This window comes from Heterocephalus glaber, unplaced genomic scaffold (genome assembly GCF_053883595.1).
Source record: "Heterocephalus glaber isolate CG9 unplaced genomic scaffold, H.glaber_assembly_v1.0 deba00001431, whole genome shotgun sequence".
Lineage (NCBI taxonomy): Eukaryota > Metazoa > Chordata > Mammalia > Rodentia > Bathyergidae > Heterocephalus > Heterocephalus glaber.
The window spans coordinates 3,993,539-4,006,092 of NW_028258295.1; positions in this window are offsets into that span (position 1 = coordinate 3,993,539).

Genomic DNA, 12,554 nt, shown 5'->3' on the forward strand with positions numbered 1-12,554 from the left:
ATTACTGATTTTTATGTTTGAATAAAAAATGTCTTCTCTTCAGAGGTCTAGGTTTAATAAGGTGATTATATCATGGGGACACTGACTGGGTCAACTGAAAATCCACTAATGAATTCTTAGGTGAATATGTTCTTAAGAGGTGGATCCTGGTTGGAGGAAGTTGGTTATTGGAAATATGACCTGGAGGGGTTTAATCTTATTTTTCAAGTTTATTGGTATATTTTCAGTATACATTATGATTGCATTCATCATTGGAAATTTGTACCTCTACATGATATATTTGGGTTCTTGTTTTTTCCCATTCCCTTCCCTCCCCTCCACTTTTCCACTTCTCCCTATTTACAAAAGCTTTGTTTTGATTTTTTCCTTCTTTTCTCATTTTTTCTTTCCCTTTTTTCCTTTCTTCCACCCCCAGCTCCCTTTCCCCTTAGAAATTTTCTTCTTATTGCACAATATGTATAGTTTGGTTCTCATTTACACTTTCCATTTCTCACAACAAAGACACAATTTGGCATTTACACATATGCACTATTTATTTTACTTAAAAGAATGGTCTCAAGGTCTATCTATTGAGCTATAAATGTCTCTAGTATATAGTTCTTCCTGGCTAAGTAGTACTCCATTTTATTTTTAAAAAATCACATCTTCTTTATCCAGTGAGCAATTGATGGGCATTAGGACAGTTTCAAAGATTTAGCTATTACAAACTGTGCTGCTGTAAACATGAGTGTGCATATATATTGCTGTGGTATAAAGCTTTTAATTAATTCTTTCAGGAAGTTACCAAGGAGGGGAAGAGCTAGGTCAAATGGAACCTCTAGTTTCAATAATTTGAGGAATCACCACTCTGATATCCATAATGCTTGCACCAGGCTACACTCCCACCAACAGTGAAGAAGGGTTCCTTTTTCCCCCAAATCCAGCCAACATTTGTTATTGGTTGATTTCTTGATAGCAGCCTTTCTTTCTGGAGTGAGATGGAATCTCAGCCTTGTTTTCACCTGCATCTCTTGAATGACCTCTCAAACATTTTTTCTTATGTTTATTTGCTGCCTCTACTTCTACTGAAAAATAAATGTTCACTTCTGATGTCCATCTTTGGATTCTGTCTTTAAATTTGTGAGGTCTGATCTTTTAAGTACGTTATATATTCAAGATAGTAGACTTTTTTCTGAGGAACAGCTGGTAAAAAATTTTTCCTACATTGTGGGTTGTTTCTTCACTCTCTTGGTGGTTTCTTTTGCTATTCAAAATCTTTAAATAAGATGAGATCCCATGTGTTGCTTCTTTGTGATAGTTCACGTGTGACTGAGGTTTTGTTTATATAGTCTTTTCCTATGCCAATCTCTTCAAGAGTTCTACCTAAATTATTTTTCAGTGGGCTTAGTCTTTCTGTTTTGATATTTAGATCTTTGATCCATTTTGATTTTTATTTAGAATATGGTGAAAAATATGGGTCTAGTTTTAATCTTTGGGAAGTTGAAACCCAGTTTTTCTATCACCGTTTATTAAAGAGGCTATCTTTCCTCCAATGAGGGTGTTTGGCCCCTTGGTCAAAGATGAGGTGGCTAAGTACACTTGGAGTTGTTTCTGCATCATCTATCATGTTCCACTAATCCCCAGGTCTGTTTCTTAGCCAGGATTATGCTGTTTTTATCACAGTAGTTTTGTAGTATAGTTGTAAGTTGGGAGTTTTGATACCCTCTGCCTTGTTTCTGTTGCCTAAAATTGCTTTTGCTATTCTAAGTCTCTTCTTGTTCTAAATGAATTTTTGGATTGCTTTTTCAAGGCCCATGAAGTATGCTGCTGGGATTTCAATTGGGATTGCATTGAATCTATATAGCAGTTTTGGATGTATGGCCATTTTCACTACGTTGGTTCTTCCTACCCCCAAAAAACAATAGCTATCTTTCCATTTTCTGATATCCTCTTTGATGTTTTTGTTCAGAGTGCTGTAGTTTTCAAAGAAGAGGTCTTTTACTTCCTTCCTTACATTGATTTCTAGATATTTCATTTTTGAAAGTAATTGTTTTCCCAGTTAGTCTGTTATTCGTGTACAAGAAGACTGCTGATTTTTGAATGTTGATCTTGTATCCAGCTAGTCTACTGAAGTCGTTAAAATTTAGAAGACTTTTGGTGGAGTTCTTAGACTCTTCTATATAAAGTGTCATGTCATCTGTAAATAATAACAATTTAACTTCTTCATTTCCTGTCTTTATTCCTTTTATTTCTTTCTCTTGTCTAATTGAACTACTTAATGTTTCCAGAACTATGTTGAACAGGAGTGATGATAGTGGACATCCTTGTCTTGTTCCTGATTTTAGTGTGAATGATTTCAGTTTTTGACCATTTAGTATGATGTTGACTGTTGATTTTTTCATAGATGGCTTTTATCAGGTTTAGATAAAGCCCAATTTTCCAAAATTCCAATTTTCTGTAGGCTTTTTAAAAAAATCATGAATGGTTGTTGGACCTTGTCAAATACTTTCTCTGCATCTATTGAGATGGCCATATGGTTTTTTGTCATTGACTCTGTTGATATAATGTATTACATTTATTGATTTATGTATGTTGAACAGTCCTTGCATCCCTGTGATGAATCCCACTTGATCAAACTATATGATCATCTGTTTTCTGTTTGTATTTTACTGAGGATTTTTTTTTCATCTATGTTCATTAGGGGAATTGGCCTGTAGTTCTCTTTTTTGGTTGGATCTTTCTCTGCTTTTGGAATTGAGGTAATGCTTCCTTCAATTGAGAGTATTGCTTCCATTTCAATTTCATTAAAGAGTTTGAGAAGTAGTGGCATTAGCTCTCTAAATTTCTTGAAGAATTCAGCAGTGATGCCATCAGAACTCAGGTTTTTCTTTGTTGGTAAGATTTTAATTATATTTTCAATTCACTGATTGAGATTGGGTTGTTTAGAATTTTTATACCTTCTCTATTCAACTATGGTAATTCACATGTATCTAGGAATCTGTCCATTTCTTCTGTGTTTCCCATCTTAATTGGAGTAAAGTTACTCAAAGTAGGTATTGATGATCCTTTGGATGTCTGCTTGATCTAGACATCTGTTAAGTCCATTTGTTTAGGAGTTTGGTTCAGTTCTAGTATTTTATTATTGTAGTTTTGTCTAGTTGATCCATATATTTTGAGATGGTGGAGGATTGAAGTCCCCCATTACTATTGTATTAGTGCTTATTTGATTTCTCACGTCCATTAATATTTGTTTTATATAGTTGGGTGCATGATTATTGGGTGCATATATATTTATGATTATCATCTCTTCCTCTAGGATTGTTACCTTTAAAAGAATGTACTGACCTTCTTTGTCTCTCTTAATTACTCTTGGTTTGAAATCCACTTGTCTGAAAATAGGATAGCTACCCACAGTTTTGGGTTCTTCTTTTTTTATACTTTTATTGATACATTTTAGGTGTACAATATAATGACATTCATCATTGGAGATATGCACCTTTACATATTCTCTTGGTTCTTATTTTTGCCCCCTTCCCCTGCCCTCCCTTCAACCCCTCCATCCCTCCCTATTTGCAAAGACTTTGTTTCCATTTTTTCATTTTCTCATATCAATTCCATTCCCTTCTTTCCTTTTCCCTACCCCTCTGACTTCCCCCTCCCCTTTGCCCCTTTTCTTCCTATTTCACATTAGCTATTATACCTTTTAGTCCTTATTTACACTTTCAGTTTCTTACACTAGAAAAACTATTCGGTATTTACACACGTGTGTCCTGTTTATTTCACTTAAGAGTATCACCTCAATGTGCATCCATTTAGCAATAAATGTCTCTAATTTCTCATTTTTGATGGCTGAGTAGTACTCCATTTTATTTAAAAAAAACACACATTTTCTTGATCCAGTCTCCAGTTGATGGGGATTTGGGCTGTTTCCAAGTTTTAGCTATTACAAACTGCACTGCTATGAACATGGGTTCACATATATCACTGTGGTATGATTCTTTTAATACTTTGGGTAAGATACCTAGCAGGGGAATAGCTGGGTCAAATGGGACTTCCAGTCCTAGTTTTTTGAGGTATCTCCATACTGACTTCCTCAGTAGTTGCACCAGTCTGCACTTGCACCAGCAGTGGAGCAGTGTTCCTCTTTCCCCACAGAAATGTCAGCATTTGTTGTTGGTTGATTTCATGATAGCAGCCATTCTTTCTGGAGTGAGGTGGAATCTCAGTGTTTTTTTCATTTGGATCTCTCAAATGACCAGTGATGTTGAACATTTTTTCATATGTTTATGTATCATTTCTACTTCTTTGTCTTGGAAATGTCTGCTCATTTCAGATGCCCATTTTTGGATTGGGTCTTTAAATTTGGGAGGTCTGATTTTTTTAAGTTCTATATAGATTCAAAATAGTAGACTTTTGTCTGAGGGACCGCTGGTGAAAATTTTTTCCCACATTGTGGGTTGTCTCTTCACACTGCTGGTGGTTTCTCTTGCTGTGCAGAAGCTTTTCAGTAAAAAGAGATCCCACTTGTTGATTGTTTGTGCTAGTTCTTGGGCAACTGAGGTTTTATTCATAAAGTCTTTTCCTACCCCAGTGTCTTCAAGAATTCTACCTAACCTCCATTCCAGCCAGTTCAGTGTTTCTGTTTTTATATTTAGATCTGTAATCCATTTCTATTTTAGTTTAGTGCATGGTGAGAGATATAGATCTAGTTTTAGTCTTTGGCAAGTTGAAACCCAATTTCTCCAGCGCCTTTTATTAAAGAGACTGTCTTTCCTCCAGCAAGGGTGTTTGGCTCCTTTGTAAAAGATGAGGTGGCTGAGTGTGACTGGAGTTGTTTCTGCATCTTCTAATCTGTTCCACTGGTATTCAGGTCTGCATCTTTGCCAGTACCATGCTGTTTTTATCACAGTAGATTTGTAGTATAATTTCAAGTTGGGGGTTGTAATACCCCCTGCCATGTCTCTGTTACCTAGAATTCCTTTTGCTATTCTGGGTCTCTTCTTGTTCCAAATGAATTTTTGGATTGTTTTCTCAAGGTCTATGAAGTATGCTGCTGAGATTTCATTTGGGATTGGATTGAATCTATATAGAAATTTTGGAAGTATAGTCATTTTCATTATATAGATCCTTCCTATCCAGAGCAAGGGATGTCTTTCCATTTTCTGATATCCCCTTCAATATCTTTTTTTCAAAGTGCTATAGTTTTCAGAGAAAAGGTCTTTGATTACTTTTTGTTAGGGTGATTCCTAGGTATTTCAGTTTTTGGATGCTACTGTGAAAGGAATTGTTTGACTTATTTCTCTCTCAGTGATTCTGTTGTCCATGTAGAGGAAAGCTATTGATTTTTGTGTGTTGATCTTGTGTCCAGGTACACTGGTGAATTTGGTTATTAAGGCTAGAAGACTTTTGGTGGAATTTGGGGGGGCTTCTATGAAGAGTATCATGTCATCTGCAAATAATGACAATTTGACTTCTACATTTCCTATCTTTATTCCTTTTATGTCTTTCTTTTGTCTAATTGCTGTGGTTAATGTTTCCAAAACTATATTGAACAGGAGTGGTGATAGTGGACATCCTTGTCTTGTTCCTAATTTTAGTGTGGAGGATTTCAGTTTTTGATCATTTAGTATGATATTGGCTGTTGGTTTTTCATAGATGGCTTTTATCAGATTGAGGTAGAGACCATGTATTCCGATTTTTTGTAAGATTTTTATCATAAATGCATGTTGGATTTTGTCAAATGCTTTTTATGCATCCATTGAGGTGATCATATGATTTTTTCCCTGGCTCTATTGATATAATGTATTACATTTATTGATTTGCATATTTTGTACCATCCCTGCATCCTGGGATGAATCCCATTGATCAGGGTGTGTGATCTTCTTGGTGATCTTTTGCATTCTATTTGCCAGTATCTTCTTAAGGATTTTTGCATCTATGTTCATTAGTGAGATTGGCCTATAGTTCTCTTTTTCAGTTGGGTCTATCTCTGCTTTGGGGATCAAGGTGATGTTTGCTTCCCGGAATGATTTCTGGAGTATTTCTTCTCTTTCAATTTCATTGAAGAGTTTAAACATTAGTAGCATCAGTTCCTCTCTAAATGTCTTATAAAATTCAGCGGTGAAGCCATCAGGACCAAGGCTTTTCTTCGTTGGTATATTTTTAATTACATTTTTAATTTCATTGATATTGGGTTGTTCAGAATTTTTAGGTCTTCTCTATTCAACTTTGATAATTCGTACATGTCTAGGAATCTGTCCATTTCTTCTGTGTTTTCCATCTTATATGTTCTGGAAGTAGGTATTGACAATTCTCTGGATTTCTGCTGGGTCTGTTGTAATTTCAACTTTTTCATTCCTACTTGTATGGATTTGGGCATTTTCTTTCCTTTTTCTGAAAGGTTGGCTAAGGTTTGTCAATTTTGTTTATTCTTTTGAAGAAACAACTCTTGGCTTCATCGATTTTTTTGTATTGTTTTCTTGTTCTCCATTGCATTGATTTCTGCCCTGATGTTTATAATTTCCTTCCTTGTATGAGCTTTTGCTTTGTCCTGCTTTTCTTTTTCTATAAGCTTGAGGATCAGCATCAGGTTGTTTAATTGGGCTCACTCGGTTTTCCTAATATGATTATTAACTGCTATGAATTTCCCTCATAAGTCTCCTTTCATTGTGTGCCATAGATTCTGCTATGTTGTATTTTCATTGTCATTCATTTGAAGGAAACTTCTGATTTCTTCTTTAATTTCCTCTGTGACCCATTGGTTATTCAGAAGTGTATTGTTCAATTTCCAAATTTTTATGAAGTTTTTGCAGTTTCTTTTGCTGTTGGTCTCCAATTTCATTGCACTATGGTCTGATAATATACAGGGGATACCTTCAATTCCTTTGCATTTACCTATTATGTTCTATAAGCAAGTACGTGGTCTATTTAGGAGAAAGATGTGTGCAGTTGAAAAGCATGTGTATTCTGATTTTGTGGGGTAGGACACTCTGTAAACATCGCTTAAGTTCATTTGTTCAAAAGTTTGATTGAGTTCTAGTATTTCATTCCTTGTTTTTTGTCTAGTTGATCTATTTGTTACAGTGGGTATTGAGGTCCCCACTAATATTGTATTAGTCCCTATATGGGTTTTCACGTCCATTAGTATTTGTTTTATATAGTTGGATGCACTAGTGTTTGGTGCATAGATATTTATGATTGTCATCTCTTCCTCTTGGATTGTTCCCTTTACAAGGATATAGTGTCCTTCTTTGCTTCTCTTAATCAGTGTGGGTTTGAAATCCACTTGGTCTGCAAAGAGGATAGCTATTCCTGCTACTTTTTTGGGTTACCGTCTCATGGAGTATTGTTCCCCACCCTTTAACTTTCAGCCTATGAGTTTCTTTTTGAATTAAGTGTGTTTCTTGTATGCAGCATATCTTTGGATCTTGTTTCTTGACTGATTCTGCCAGTCTATTTCTTTTGATTGGTGAGTTGAGACCATTAACATTGATAGTTATAACTGATACATATTGAGTTATCATTATCGTGACTTTTTCTTTTTGTTTGACCCTCCCCCTTTGCTTTTAGTTTCTTGTCTTGCCCAGTGGATTCATTCTGCTGGGCTTGCTTGGGTTGTGATTCTGGTTTTCTTTTTCCAGGATTTTGTCTAATATTTTTTTGAGTGCTTGTTTGATATTCAAGAAGTTCCTAAGGTGCTGTATGTCATGAAAGTATCTTATTTCACCATCAGTTTTGAAAGATAGCTTTGCAGGGTACATCAATTTGGGTTAGAGATTGTTTTCCTTTAGCACTTGAAATAGGTCACTCCATGCTCTTCTTGCCTTGAGGGTCTGTGTTGAGAAGTCTGCTGTGATTTTTGACAGGCTTTCCTTTGTATGTGATTTGTTTCTTTTCTCTTACTACTTGTAGAATTTTGTTCTTCTGTTGGGTTTCTGGAATCTTAACAATTATATGCCTATGTGTAGATTTTTTTTGACCAAGACTAGTTGATCATAGCAGAAAGCCTTGATCAAGACTAGTTGATCAACTCCTTGCTTATCTGTATGTCAAAGTCTTTCCCCCTGCTTGGGAAGTTTTCTGCCATCACTTCTGTAAACAGTTTTATGTCATCAGCGCTCTCCCCTGTTTCTTCATTGACTCCAATCAGTCTTATGTTGCTTTTCTTTGCATCATCTAGCAGCTACTGGATTGATTGTTCATGATCCCTTAAATTTTTAAAAATTTTTTTCTTTTCCCAGTCACTAATTGCAATGTTATCTTCTATATCTGAAATTCTGTCTTCATATTGGCTCATTCTGCTGCATAGACTTTTAATGGAGTTTTTAAACACCTGGAAATCTGTTTGCATCTTTTTTATGGATTCAATTTTTTCCTATGTTGGGATTCCATCATGTTCTTCAGCTCCTCTATGTTTTAATCTGTATCCTCTCTAGATTTATTAATCATGTCTTTAACTATGGACACAATCTTTGCTGTTATTTGAGAAATTATTTCTGATTTCATTTTTTCCCAGAACTTCTTTTGTTGCTACTTCAGGGAGTCCAGGTGGTTGAGTATCAGAGTGTTCCATCTCGTTTGCCTTTGGCATTGCTGTAGGTGACCTGGAAATCAGGTTCTGTGGCTTGTTTACCTGTCTTCTCATTTTGACATGGGGGGGGTTCCTGGCACTGGTGCAGCTCACCTCCTCTTTGCCCACCTGGAAGCCTCCTCCTGCCTGGGAACCATGGTGCACTGACCTGGAAGTCTCCTCTAGACTGGGAGCCATGGAATGCCTACCCAGAAGCCTCCTGCTGCCTGGGAGCCATAGTGTGCTGAACTGGAATTCTCCTCTGGGCTGGGAGCCGTGGCATGCCAACCTGGAAGCCTCCTCTACCTGCTTTTGGGTTCTTGTTGCAGCGAGCATTGTTTTCCATCCTTTGACTTTCAGTGTATGAAATTCTTTTTGAATCAAGTGTGTTTCTTGTATGCAGCATAATGTTGGATCTTGCTTCTTGCTGCTTTCTGTCAGCCTATTTCTTTTGGTGAATTGATATTATTGAAATTAATAGTTATAACTGATATGTACTCATGTATTCTAGTCATAACCTTTGCAGTTGTTGGATTTTCCCCCCTTTGCATTTAATTTCTTGCCTTGAATGATGTATCCATTCTGTCGGGCTTCATGGAGTTGTGAGTCTCATTATCTTTTTTTGGCATATTGTTTACAGAATTTTGCAGCACTGGTTTATTATTCATGAAGTTCCTCAGGTGTCTTTGTCATGAAAGTATCTTAATTTTCCATCAAATTTGAAGATATTTTTGCAGGCTACATCAATCTAGGTAGAAATTTGTTTTCTTTTTTTAAAATTTTAATTAATTCTATTTGTGCATGTTAGGTATATAATATAATAACATTTATCATTGTAAATTTGCACCTTTACTTAATTTTTCTTGGTTCTTATTTTTTCCCCATTTCCCTGCCTTCCCTTCAACCCCTCCATCCACCCTATTTACAAAGACTTTGTTTCCATTTCTTCATTTTCTCATGTTAATTCAATTTCCTTCTTTTCTTTCCCCTACCCCTCCTACTTCCCCTTATCCTTTGCCCCTTTGCCCCTGTTCTTCCTATTTCATATTATCTATTATACCTTTTAGTCCTTATATTTACACTTTAAGTTTCTCACACTAGAGAAACTATTTGGTATTTACACATGTATGTCCTATTTATTTCACTTAAGAATATGGCCTCAATGTGCATCCTTTTAGCTATATATGTCTCTAACTTCTCATTTTTAAGGCTGAGTAGTACTCCATTTTAATAAAACACCACATTTTGTTTATCCAGTCTCCAGTTGATGGGCAATTGGGCTGCTTCCATGTTTTAGTTACCAGAAATTGTTCTGCTATGAACATGGGTGCACAGATATTACTTTGGTATGATTCCTTTAATTCTTTGGGGAAGATATCCAGCAGAGAAATAGCTGGGTCAAATGGGACTTCCAGTCCTAGTTCTTTGAGGTACCTCCATACTGATTTTCACAGTGGTTGCCCCAGTCTACACTCCCACCAGCAGTGGAGCAGGGTTCCTCTTTCCTCATAGCCCTGTGAGCATGTAATATTGGGTGATTTCATGATACCACCCATTGTTTCTGAGGTGAGGTGGAATCTCAGCATTGCTTTCATTTTCATGTCTCAAATGACGAGTGATGTTGAACATTTTTTCCTTTTTTTTTGCTATCACTACTTCTTTGTCTAAGAAATGTCTGTTCCTTTCAGATCCCCTTTTTTGGATTGAGTCTTTAAATTTGGCAAGTCTGATTTTTGTAAGTTCTTTATATGTTCTAGATAGTAGACCTTTGTCTGAGGAACAGAAGGTGAAGATTTTTTTCCACATTGTGGGTTGTCTCTTCACACTGTTGGTGGTTTCTCTTGCTGTGCAGAAGCTTTTCTATAAGAAGAGATCCTACTTGTTGGTTTTTTGTGCTAGTTCATGGGCACCTGAAGATTTGCTCATAAAATCTTTTCCTGCACCAAAGTTTTCAAGAGTTCTACCTAACCTGTCTTCTAATCGGTTTAGTGTTTCTTTTTAAATATTTATATTTTTAATCCATTTTGACCTTAGCTTAGTGCATCACGAGAGATATAGGTCTAGTTTTAATCTTTGACAAGTTGAAACCCAATTTTACCAGCACCATTAATTGAAGAGTTTATCTTTCCTCCAGTGATGTTGTTTTACTCCTTTGTCAAAGATGAGGTGGCTGAGTATGTCTGGAATTGTCTCTGCATTTTCTAATCTATTCCACCAGTCATCAGTTCTGCTTCTTTGCCAGTACCATGCTGTTTTTTTCACAGTAACTTTGTAGAATAGTTTCAAGTTCCGGATTGTGAAACCCCCTACCTTGTCTTTATTACCTAGACTTGCTTTTGCTATTCTAGGTCTCTTCTTGTTCCAAATGAATATTTGGATTATTTCCTACAGGTCTGTGAAGTATGCTGCTGGGATTTCAATTATGATTCCATTGAATCCATATAGCAGTTTTGGAAGCGTGGGCCATTTTCAAAATGCTGATTCTTTCTATCCGGGAACAAGAGATAACTTTTGATTTTCTGATATCCTCTTCACTGTCATTTTTCAGAGTGCTATAGTTTTCAGAGTACAGGTCTTTCATTTCTTTTTTTTAGGATGATTCCTAGGTATTTCAATTATTTGGATGCTATTACGAAAGGAATTGATTGTCCCATTTCTCTCTCAGTGATTCTGTTGTCAGTGTAGAGGAATGCTATTGATTTTTGTGTGTTGAACTTGTATCCAGCTACTTTACTGAATTTGGTTATTAAGTCTAGAAAACTTTTGGTGGAATTCTTGGGGCTTCTATGTAGAGTATTATGTCATCTGCAAATAAAGACAATTTGACTTCTACATTTCCTATCTTTATTCCTTTTATGTCTTTCTCTTGTCTAATTGCTGTGGCTAATGTTTCCAAAACTATATTGAACAGGAGTGGTGATAGTTGGCATCCTTGTCTTGTTCTTGATATTAGTGTGAAGGATTTCAGTTTTTGACCATTTAGTATGATATTGGCTGTTGGTTTTTCATAGATACCTTTTATCCAATTGAGGTAGAGACTGTCTATTCCAATTTTTTGTAGGGTTTGTATCATAAATTCATGTTGGATTTTGTCAAAAGATTTTTCTGCAACTATTAAGATAATTATATGGTTTTTGTCCTTGGCTCTATTCATATAATATAGTACATTTATTGATTTGTATATGTTGAACCATTCCTGCATCCCTGGGATGAATCCCACTTGGTCAGGGTGTATGATCTTCTTGACAATCTTCCACATTCTATTTGCCAATATCTTATTAAGGATTTCTGCATCTATGTTCATTAATGAGATTTACCTATAGTTCTCTTTTCTTGTTGGTTTTTTCTCTGCTTTAGGGATCAAGTTGGTGCTTGCTTCCAGGAATGAATTCAGGAGCATTGCTTCCATTTCAATTTCACTGAAGAGTTTAAACAGTAGTGGCAGTAGTTCCTTTCTAAATGTCTTCCAGAATTCAGCAATGAAGCCATCAGGACCCCAGCTTTTCTTATTTGGTAAGTTTTTAATTACATTTTTGAATTTCATTGATTGATATTGGGTTGTTTAGAATTTTTAGGTCATCTTTGTTCAACTTTGTTAATTCACACATATCTAGGAATCAGTCCATTTGATCTGTATTTTTCATCTTGGTATATAGGTTCTCAAAGTAGGTATTGATGATCCAGTGGATTTCTGCTGAGTCTATTGTAATTTCAACCTTTTCATTCCTTATTGCCTGGATTTGGGCCTTTTGGTTACTTTTTTTTGGAAAGGTTGTCTATGGGTTTGTCAATTGTGTTTATGCTTTTGAAAAACTAACTCTTGGCTTCATTGATTTTTTTGAATTGTTTTCTTAGACTCCATTGCATTGATTTCTATCCTGATCTTTATAATTTCCTCCCTTGTATGAGCTTTTTGTTTGTCCTGCTCTTCTTTTTCTAGAAACTTCAGGTTCAGCATCAGGTTGTGTAATTGAAGTTGTGTACTCAATCTGTTTTCTTAATATGA